The 11,421-nt window shown below is 44.0% G+C and overlaps 1 protein-coding gene across 3 annotated transcripts in view; it reads left to right on the top strand.

Moving 5' to 3' along the window:
* The first annotated feature begins 608 nt into the window (after positions 1-608).
* Positions 609-11,421, top strand: part of mrpl11 (mitochondrial ribosomal protein L11) — a 44,756-nt gene continuing 33,943 nt past the window's right edge. The window contains exon 1 of one of the 3 annotated variants that reach the window (XM_056289291.1): positions 609-676. The gene's annotated coding sequence lies outside the window, so the exon portion shown is untranslated. The remainder of the gene's footprint in view (positions 677-11,421) is intronic. The other 2 variants (XM_056289299.1, XM_056289307.1) reach the window with 2 other exon arrangements.

Here is an 11,421-nt window from a genome sequence, read left to right as displayed (position 1 = left end):
ATTTACATTCATGCCCTCTCTTTTGAATGAAATCAATGAAGCCTGTGAAGAACCCTTTTCGCAAAGCATTCTTATTTTGTGTAATGAAAAGTATTACTTTTAGCCCATATCACAAGTGAGGTTATGTGGAAGCATTTAGTATATAAGTGGCGGCACGGTGGCACAGTGGTTAGTGTGGTCGCTTCACAGCAAGAAGGTCCTGGGTTCGAGCCCCAGGGTAGTCCAACCTTGGGTGTCGTCCGGGGTCATCGTCTGTGTAGAGTTTGCATGTTCTCTCCGTGTCTGCGTGATAGGTTCCAGCATCCCTGAGACCAGGATAAGCGGTTTGGATAATGGATGGATTTAGTATATAAGTGTATATTCATATTCATCGGCTCCACTACCCACAGCAAGCTAACATGCAGCTACGGTAAGGGGGGGGGGTGACTAGTCTGACTAGTTAGCAGGTGTACTGTAAAGCTGAGGTGAAAACTGCAAGCTCTTGACAATTAATTCCCCACCACTGTGGTACTGAAGGTGGTGGTAGTTGTGGTACTGCTGCGGATGCTGCTGATGTTATCGTCCCTCCAGTCCATTGGGGGGCAGTGTTTCAGTAGCGCCGATGGATTCAGTAATCAAAGATGGCGGCGCCCGGAGTGTTGATGTCGACGGCGTGAAGGTACAGACCAAGTGGCAGGTATGGTAACCTTTAGTTGTATAACGTTTCTTTTTTTCTACTGAAAAATGTGGTCGTTTTCCACTTACATTGGCTATATGAACGCATACATAGGCGCCGTGTAAATGCAACGTTAGCCTCCTATATACGATGCAGAAATTAGCCGAGCCATTATACGTGATAAGCAAGGTACGTAATGAGAGGAATCCACACTTTTATCATTAAATTAAGAGGTGCGACACACTAAATTAGAATTATATATATACGAGAGAGTTTAGAGTTTAGTTCTGCGTTAGAGTTTGGTGGGTTCGAGCAGCCCCGGGGTAGTCCAACCTTGGGGGTCGTCCTCTCTCTCTCTCTTTCTCTCTCTCTCTCTCTCTCTCTCTCTCTCTCTCTCTCTCTCAAATTTCAAAGTTCAAATTTCAAATTTGCTTTTGGAGTTTGCATGTTCTCCGCGTGTGTGTGGGGGTTTCCTCCGAGTGTTCCGGTTTCCTCCCACAGTCCAAAGACATGTAGATGTAGGTCAGGTGAATCGGCCGTACTAAATTGCCCTAGGTATGAATGTGTGTGTGTGTGTGTGTGTGTGTGTGTGTGTGTGTGTGTGTGTGTGTGTGTGTGTGTGTGTGTGTGTCGGTCCTGTGTGATGGCCCTGGTGGCCTGTCCAGGGTGTCTCCCCGCCTGCCGCCCAATGACTGCTGGGGTAGGCTCCAGCATCATCCCCGCGACCCTGCAAGCAGGATAAGCGGTTCAGATCAGGCACATGCCGTGAGCTTTGAGATTGGGTAAACATAAAATATTTTAATATACTTAATTACGCATTGCGCCAAGCACAAATGCTATGGGTGAGTGCAGTGTCAAGGAAATGCCATTCAGGTAAATTGATGCCCTCGAACCCGCTAATAAACAGTGAGCAGAGTGTTACAGTGTCGAACGTTATGATCAGATTACCCGTAAACAAAGAAACAAAAAAAAAATGCCATTCGCGATATAATGTTTCAAATCAAGGGCCATACACGTCGCCCTTCGCTCATCGATTGATTCAGAACCCCCGTGATGGACAGCGACAATTAGCCTAACTCAGAGCCGTTGATAGACAATTCAATTCAATTCAATTTTATTGTCATTAAAAACAATGTGCAGGCACATGTTAAAAATGAAATGAGGGCTGTGGCTTCACCAAACAGTGCAAGACAAACACAGCAAACACAGTATAAGATATACACACATGAAGACCAAAAGCTAAAAATAAGTTAAAAGAGAGCTAGTTAGGCCACAGCAATCTGCTGTGGCCTAACTAATCTCTCTCCAAATATAACGTTATCAACATCAGTGCACAACGCATAAGCCTACATTCAAAAGGTAAAGAAGGCGGTCTTAAATAAAGTATAACCAGTGCAGCACAGCAGTCAACTAAGATCGCCACTTCATAGCACAGAGCATACATTCAGATGTAAACTAGACATGGTGGTCTTCAATCAGTAAATTATCCAGTGCAGCACAGCACAGCAGTTAAATCAGATCGCCGTCAGCTTATCAGGCAAGTGAACAGTATGAACCAGCAGCCATAACATAAAGTTATAGAAATATGTTATCTTACTTTACTTGAACACGAAATCCATGCGTCTCTCCTTGCGGCTGAACACCTTTACTGTAAAAGTCTCCAGTTTGTTGGAGTTTTGAAAGTCTCTCCTTCTCAATTGAAATCAGGGGCAGCGATGAAAGGCATCCTTGTCCGGTGCGATTTCGACTGAGGGTCTTCACTCTGTTCATCGTTGAAAATGACCTCTCAACAGACCGTTCCTGCTGGTATAGTTAAGACTAATTTTAGCAACTTTGTTGCCTCAGGAACGGTTTCAACCAAATCATGCTGAATGAGCCATCCAAGCATCTCCCCAGGTGTTTTCTCTCTCACCTCCCGTATTTGGTAAAGTCCAACTAAGTCTGTATTAAGTCTGATGAAATTGAAGCGTTTAGCATACACCGCCAGGCTCTCATATTTGTAATTGTCAATTTTTTTTTGACATTTGGTTAAATTGCTTGTTGTCAACAAGGCCAATGAAATTCAATCTGTCGAAGTTGCTAAATCTAGCCTTCATTGTGCGAGCGTGTCATTCAAAATTCTCTCGTCTTTGATGGACTGGTTGGGTTTTGGTCACCCCTCCGCGAGGTTGAGCTGGCAGCATTTCTGGTCAAATTGCGCATAGTGCGCATCAAAGCCCTGCCGTTTGTTTTCCAAAGTTGTCATTGTGTCTTGTATTCTAGAACAACAATAACCAATGTCCATACCCTTTTTTGCAGCATATTAAACAGCGCATCAGTGACATTGAAATGTCCTCATAGGTGTCAAGGAGAAAGCACGTCGAGGCCTTTGCCAGCCAGGCATCATAGCCTTGTAGCCATCATTAGGGTTTCATTATCCCAGTCAGTAGGATTATCGATCATCGACTGAAACATGGTCTGCAAATCCGAGTAGTGGTGGCTAATAGACTGAACGAGGCATGAGTGCGAAGACCACCGTGTCGGTACAGCTCTTGGTATCCATCGTTTGACGACCTCATCCAGGAGTTTCGTGCGCTTTGTCGATTTGTTGAAGAATGATGAAAGCCCTTCCACTGTTTTGAAAAAGATCTGGCATTCTGAAATAGACCTCGCCGATTGTGATAGTACAAGATTTAATTTATGAGCTTAACAATGCGTGAAAATAGCCTCTGGTATTTTTGTCTGATCTTGGCCTGAACTCCATTTAAACTAGATGCCATAACGGCGGCTCCGTTGTATGTTTGTGCAACTAATTTTTCAAAGCAGTTAAATTTCTCCAAAGTCCTATCGCTGCTCACGTCATTGAACCCTAAAAAGGCTTCTTTCACCTCTTGATTCAGCACATAGTGCAGAATGACTGATGCGTGTGCTTTATTTGTTACCTCTGTTGATTCATCAACTTCTACAGCAACAAAGGGGGCTTCAGAAATCTCATTTTTAATGTTGTTATTGATAACGTCTCCAATTGCCTCAATCAGATCATTTTGGATCTTATTGAAAAGGCCAGAGAAAACGGTAGACGAGCTTAAATGGGTGGCTAAATTTGCATCATACTTTGCAATGAGATGAAGGAGTTCACATCACGTAGTTGCCACAGTTCAGAGTCCTTGCCTTCCTCATCGCCCCGAAATGCTATTTCTTGCTTAGCTAAATAGCATATGGCATCAATCAATTTGTTTAGAATATTTCTATTCTCCCTAACCTTTCGATTGAGAAGATCGATCGATAATCTCGTTTGCTCATCGAGAGCTAAATCGGTACGGCTGGTGCCAAATGTTTTCAATGCTACTTGGCTTCTGATGTGTACTACGGTCTTCTTGTGTTTACTGAGCGCGTTTGTCGGGTTATTAAGGTCCCCGTAGCCTGCCTGAGTCCACAGGTAATCAATCACCCGTTGAAAACAACATACAGGAGTAGCAAAAGAGGCGATTAGTCGCTGCACAGCCACATAGCCGTTTCTTGCATTCGTACCAGGTTTGTTGGAATCCCCCCACGATCCTTCCCTTTTTAGTGTGAAGGTCTTTCAACGCTGGTTTCGGGCAGCCTTTAGAAAGTAACTCAGTTTTTCCCGTGAAATCCAGTTTGCGAAACACCCGAAGGTCGCTGATGTTTCCATGTGTGAGTACTTTCCGGATCTGGATCCGGATCCGGAAAGTATTTACACCCCTTCACTTTCCCCACATTTTATGTTACAGCCTTATTCCAAAATGGATTAAATTCCTTTTTTTCTCATCAATCTACACACAATACCCCATAATGACAAAGTGAAAAAGGTTTTGTAGAAATGTTTGCAAATTTATTAAAAATAAAAAACTGAAATATTGCATGTACATAAGTATTCACACCCTTTGCTATGACACTCAAAATTGAGCTCAGGTTCATCCTGTTTCCACTGATCATCCTTGAGATGTTTCTAGATCTTGATTGGAGTCCACCTCGAGTAAATTCAATTGATTGGACATGATTTGGAAAGGCACACACCTGTCTATATAAGGTCCCACTGTTGACAGTGCATGTCAGAGCAAAAACCAAGCCATGAAGTCAAAGGAATTGTCTGTGGACCTCCGAGACAGGATTGTATCGAGGCACAGATCTAGGGAAGGGTACAAAAAAATTTCTACAGCTTAGAAGGTCCTGAAGAGCACAGTGGTCTTCATCATTCGTAAATGGAAGAAGTTTGGATCCACCAGGACTCTTCTTAGAGCTGGCCGCCCAGCCAAACTGAACAATCGGGGGAGAAGGGCCTTGGTCAGGGAGGTGACCAAGAACCTGATGGTCACTCTGACAGAGCTCCAGCGTTCCTCTGTGGAGATGGGAGAACCTTCCAGAAGGACAACCATCTCTGCAGCACTCCACCAATCAGGCCTTTATGGTAGAGTGGCCAGATGGAAGCCCCTGCTCAGTAAAAGGCACATGACAGCCCACTTGGAGTTTGCCAGAAAGCACCTAAAGGACTCTCAGATCATGGGTAACAAGATTCTCTGGTCTGATGAAACCAAGATTGAACTCTTTGGCCTGAATGCCTAACGTCACATCTGGAGGAAACCAGGCACCTCTCATCACCTTGCTAATACCATCCCTACAGTGAAGCATGGTGGTGGCAGCATCATGCTGTGGGGATGTTTTTCAGCGGCAGGAACTGGGAGACTAGTCAGGATCGAGGGGAAGATGAATGGAGCAAAGTAGAGAGAGATCCTTGATGAAAACCTGCTCCAGAGTGCTCAGGACCTCAGACTGGGGCGAAAGTTTACCTTTCAACACGACAATGACCCTAAGCACACAGCCAAGACAACGATGGAGTGGCTTCGGGACAAGTCTGTGAATGTCCTTGAGTGGCCCAGCCAGAGCCCAGACTTGAACCCCATTGAACATCTCTGGAAAGACCTGAAAATAGCTGTGCAGTGACGCTCCCCATCTAACCTTACAGAGCTGGAGAGGATCTGCAGAGAAGAATGGGAGAAATACCCCAAATACAGGTGTGCCAAGCTTGTAGCTTCATACCCAAGAAGACTTGAGGCTGTAATCGCTGCCAAGGGTGCCTCAACCAAGTAGAGTAAAGGGTGTGAATACTTATGTACATGCAATATTTCAGTTTTTCATTTTTAATAAATTTGCAAAAATTTCTACAAAACCTTTTTCGCTTTGTCATTATGGGGTATTGTATGTAGATTGACGAGAAAAAAAGGAATTTAATTAATTTTGGAATAAGGTCGAACATAATGTGGGGAACGTGAAGGGGTGTGAATACTTTCCAGATGCACTGTATGTGTGTGTGTGTGTATGTGTGTGTGTCTGTGTGTGTGTCTGTGTGTGTATATATATTTATATATATATATATGTGTGTGTGTGTATATATATCTGTGTATCTTACAGTCTTTGCCCCTTTTTAAATTTTGATGAACACATTTTGAAAATGATCATAAACAGCAGTTAGATTTATAGAGTCCATAACTTAAATGCAAGCCATTTTTGTTCCGTTAGTATTTGCCTAAAGATGGATTTAAACGCAGTTTACAGGGTGAGTTTTTTTTTTTTTTTTTTTTTAGGGAGGGAAGCTCTAACCCTAACATTTAAGTTAAGTGTTGGACAGACTGCTCACTCTTCTCATTACAAAACAACTAGCAGATGCAACGAAAAAGATCAGCAGGGGAGCTGGTAATAAGGAAAATACTGTATCAGCGAAAATAATTGTGGTGCCAAGATGCTACTGACACCCCTGTTGTTTCATATTGCAGCCATGTCCTCAAAGCCACATATGGAGGTGGTCAGACTAATTGTTAGTAGAAATATATGTAGTGTAGTTTCATGAAGCGCACACACGAAATGTTAAGAGATTGAAGGAGAGGGCAGGGGGCAATGCAAACAGATTTAAATGTCTCAGGAGATACACTATACACTAGGTACTGTATAACAACCCTTTTCAGGCCAGTTTGTGCAAGCTGTGAATGTACAATAATGTGTTCTCATTAAACCCCAATCTTCAGACTCAAATGTCAAAACTCAGCTTACAAAAAAAAAAAAAAAAGAATTGCTATAGAAAGTTTTCATTGGAGTATTATGACATATACAGGATCCTATAAAATCTCATGTTCTCATCACCAGTGGGGTCAGAGTGTGGGCTTTTAGTGTTTTATTTTCAGAAGGGCACACAATAGAGTCCTGTGCGGGACTGTTTTCTTAAATCCGCTCCTGCTGGATTTCTGCTGCGGTCAAGTGAGCCATCATTTACGAAACCTTGGTCAAGCCAGCCGCCACTTGGATTTTGATGCGCGTCTATTCACGCTGTTACAGTACCGGTGCTTGGAGCAGCCAGAAAGTGAGCTCAAATTACATTATACCATTCCTCATATTTGAACTGTCTTTTTTATTCTTAAAGAAGTTTACTGAAATTTTCAAAGCAATGCTATTCACGATGAACCTGGAGTTTTTTTTACCGGACGGTTTTTGAGAAAATCAAAGGGAAAGTCAGCTCAAATTTCATTATACCATTTGTAGGTTTGCTGAAAATTTCAATGGAATTCTGTTCAGGAAGAACGCTGACTAGAACGATGTGAAATTTTACATGTTCCATGTGAAAATAATACAATAAATTTTTTTGATTTGGGGGTTAGTGTGTAGTCAGAGTTGTCTTGAAAACAACCATATTAGTCATTGTCAGAATTTATGTAGCAATGTGTCTTTGCAGCACCCCAAGTTTCAGACTTAAAGTCATTTCAATGTAAAATGTGGGACTTTTACTTTGAAATTCCCTAAAATGATACTGTAAAAATGCTTGATTCGGGTTAGCGTGTAGTCAGAGTTGTCCTGAATACGACCATATCAGTCATTGGCAGAATTTATGGAACAATGTGCTTTTACAGCACCTCCAGTTTCAGAAAGGAAGCCATTTCAATGTACAAGTGTTACAATGTTACAATTGCATTTAGCAGATGCTTTTATCCAAAGTGATGTACATCTGAGAGTTAATACAACACAAGCAAGTATCTAGTCAGGAGGCGACAATGCAAGTAAGTACCAAAAACTGGCTTCAAGTCCAATACGACATAGGTATCACAACAGGCAGTGCACAAAGGCAATGCATAGGGTACATAGAAGCTTTTTAAGAAAATTTTTTTTATTAATACCATCGGGTGTGGAGGTGTTCGAGAAAGAGCTAGGTCTTTAGCTTCTTCTTAAAGATGGAGAGGGACTCAGCGGATCAAATGGAGTTTGATAACTTGTTCCACTATTGGGGAACTACCGAAGAGAAAGAGTCTGGCTAGTGACTTAGGGCCCCATTGTGGCAGAAGTGCCAGGCGCCTTTCATTGGCAGAACGTAGTGAGTGGGACTGAGTGTAGACCTGAATTAGGGAGTTCAGGTAGCCGAGAGCCGTTTTAGTTGCTTTTTGTAAGGAAGCATTAAGGTTTTGAATTTGATATGGGCAGCAAGTGGGAGCCAGTGGAGGGATATGAACAGTTGAGTGATATGTGCTGTTTTGGGTTGGTTGAAGACCAGACGCACCGCCGTGTTCTGGATCATTTGCAAAGGTTTCAAAGTGCATGTAGAGAGACCTGCCAGTAAGGAGTTGCAGTAGTCAATGCATGATATTACAAGAGCCTGTACCAGGAGTTGTACTGCATGCTCAGATAGGTAGGGTCTAATTTTCCTGATGTGCAGGGCAAATCCGCACGACCGAGCAATCGAGGCCACATGAACCTTAAAGGTTAGTTGGTCATCAGTCATGACACCCAGATTTCGGGCAGACTTTGTAGGCATGAATTGGGTTGATCCGAGCTGGATGTTGATCTGTTGTTGTAAGGATGGACTGGCTGGAATGACAAGGAGCTCAGTCTTAGATAGTTTAAGCTGAAGGTGGCATTCTTTCATCCATGCAGAGATATCAGCAAGGCATGATGATATCCATGCTGAGACTGTTAGGTTATCTGGCAGGAATGATAGGAAGAGCTGAGTATCGTCAGCATAGCAATGGTATAAGAAACCATGGAAGCGGATGATTGCACCAAGTGAGGTGGTGTATATTGAGAAGAGAAGGGGACCGAGCACTGACCCTTGAGGTACCCCTGTGGATAAGCCGTGTGGTTTGAACACTTCTCCCCTCCAAGATACTCTAAAAGATCTCCCCAAGAGGCAGGACATGAATCAGCGGAGGGCAGATCCTGACATACCAAGCTCAGTAAGTGTGGAGAGGAGGATTTGGTGCTTAACTGTGTCAAAGGTAGCGGACAGATCTAGCAGCAATAAAGCTGAGGACTGACCAGCAGCTCCAGCCAAACTCAGTGATTCTATTACTGAAAGGAGTGCAGTCTCGGTAGAGCGACCCTGCTTAAAGCCAGACAGATTCGGATCATACAGATTGTTCCCAGAAAGGAATTCAGAGATGTGGTTAAAGACCATGCGCTCAAGTATTTTTGAAAGAAAGGGTAGGTGTGAAACCGGTCTGTAGTTTTCAACCTGGGTTGGGTTGAGTGTAGGTTTTCTGAGCAGCAGGGTGACCCAAGCTTGCTTGAATCCGGTGGGGAACACACCCGGTGTAAGCGAGGAGTTGATGATGTGTGTGACTGTGGGGTTAAGTGCGGGGGAAATGGTCTTTAGGAGGTTGGATGGTATCGGGTCCAGCGGACAGGTAGTGTTGACGAGAGTCCAATAGAAGCTTGGGGACTCCCTCCCCGGTCAGGGGGGAGAATGAGGTGAGTGAGGCACTGTTAGCTGTCAGTGGCAGACAGAGTTGGTCAGGCTCAGAGAACTGGTTACTGATGGCAGGTTACTGATGGCAGAAACCATATCAGCAAAGTATGAGGCGAACATGTCAAGCGTGAGCAGAGTGGAGGTCAGAGGAGGAGGTGGATTGAAGAGTGAATTAAAAGCAAAAAAACATTTTTCGAACATCAGTAGTGCCACAGATCTTGTTCTAGTAAGTGGTTTTAGCTGTTTTTAAGCTGGAGGAGAATGATGCAAGGAGACACTGATAGTCAATGAGGTCAGTGGACTCTCTGGTTTTGCCCCATTTTCTCTCTGCCACTCTGAGCCCCACCGTTTGCTCTTTGAAAACCTCAGTGAGCCATGGACTTGGGGGGCGGGGGGGCATTATGAGGAGGTTTGGATGCTAGAGGGCAGAGATTGTTAAGAGAGGAGGCTAGTGAGGAAGAGAGTGTGTCTGTAGCCTCTTTGACAGGGACAGTGGCGCCCCCAGAAATTTTTCATAGGGGTGGCCAAACGGGGCCACGGAAAATCTTGGGGTGGCACACCAAAACCAAAAGCCATGACTGAATTTCGGGAATTCTATGATGCTGTTGTAGTATACTGTATAGCCTAGTGGAAAACTGTCAATATGAGAGTTAAGAAAAATATACATTATTGATTTAAATGAACAGCACCTAATGCAAAATATCAGATAGAAGCATATTATGCATAATCAGAAGCATATTCTGCATATGCGACTCGTGGCTGGGGGGGCCAGGGATAGTATCAGGGTGGCCGTGGCCACCCCTGGCCACCCCTTGGGGGCGCCACTGGACAGGGAGTGAAGAGAATTCATTATGAGGAGGCATGGAAGCCAAGACCTCATTAGAGAGCTGGGTCAGTATTAGGGACCGGAAGTTTCAGCGGAAGGAGACCCTTTGTGGAGGAACGTGAGGATGTTCCAGTAAGGAGGCCATAAATTGAATAAAGAAGTGGTCTGACAGATGTAGGGGGATGACAGTCAAATTTACTGTGGAGCAGTTCCAAGTCAAAATCAGATCAAGAGTGTTGCCGCTTTGTGTGTGTGTGTGTGTGTGTGTGTGGGGGGGGCTGTCTGAGGTCAAAGGAGGAAAGAAGAGACAGGAAGTCAGTCGCTTTGGTTTTGTCAGTAAGGATATTCATGTCTCCCATAACAGTTAGTGGCGTGTCATCATGAGGAATGGCTGAGAGTAACATGTCTAGTTCAACTACAAAGTTCCCCAGTTAAAAGGCGTTGTTGCTTGGCAGAGAAAGCTTAGTGAACTCCAGTCTTTAGAAATGAGGACCCCTGTACCACCTCCACACCCAACAGAATGGGGTGAGTGTGAGAAAGCAGAGTCAACAGAGAGTGCGGCCGGTGTGACAGTGTTTTCTGGATGTATCCAGGTTTCGGTCAGGGTTAGTGCCTGAATGTCTGACAGATTAGCAAGTGCTTGGATAGATTCTGTTTTATTTACAGCCGATTGGCAATTCCATAAGCCTAAAGTAAAGGAGGACTGAGTAGAGGAGGCTTTCCTGAGTAAATAGAGGTTCTCAGGGTTGCATTGTCTGCGACAGATGCAATTTTTTCGATAACCTGTAAATGACAGGGATGTCTTCGTAGCACATTTGAGGCAGGCAACGAGAGAAAATAGTAAAAAAAGGAATTACCAGTCGGTGTCTTTGCCCTGTGGACTCGCACAGGTAGATTCGCAGGTCTTTACCCAATTTGGTTTTAACATGAGGGCTGACGCACAAGGGCTTCTGCATTTACAAATGTGTAAATGTGTAATTTTCTCAAAAATTATACAGTAAAATAACTCAAAATTTTACAAGGTTATATTCAGGGTAATCCTTTCTCTTTTTTTTTCTTTTGGCGTTTTCCCTCCTCCTTCTCCCCAATTGTACTTGGCCAGTTACCTCACTCTTCTGAGCCGTCCCGGTCACTGTTCCACCCCCTCTGCCAATCTGGGAAAGGCTGCAGACTACCACATGCTTACTCCGATACATGCGGAGTCGCCAGCCGCTT

This window comes from Lampris incognitus, chromosome 1 (genome assembly GCF_029633865.1).
Source record: "Lampris incognitus isolate fLamInc1 chromosome 1, fLamInc1.hap2, whole genome shotgun sequence".
In the NCBI taxonomy this organism is placed as follows: Eukaryota; Metazoa; Chordata; class Actinopteri; order Lampriformes; family Lampridae; genus Lampris; species Lampris incognitus.
This window is presented reverse-complemented; position numbering and strand designations above follow the sequence as displayed.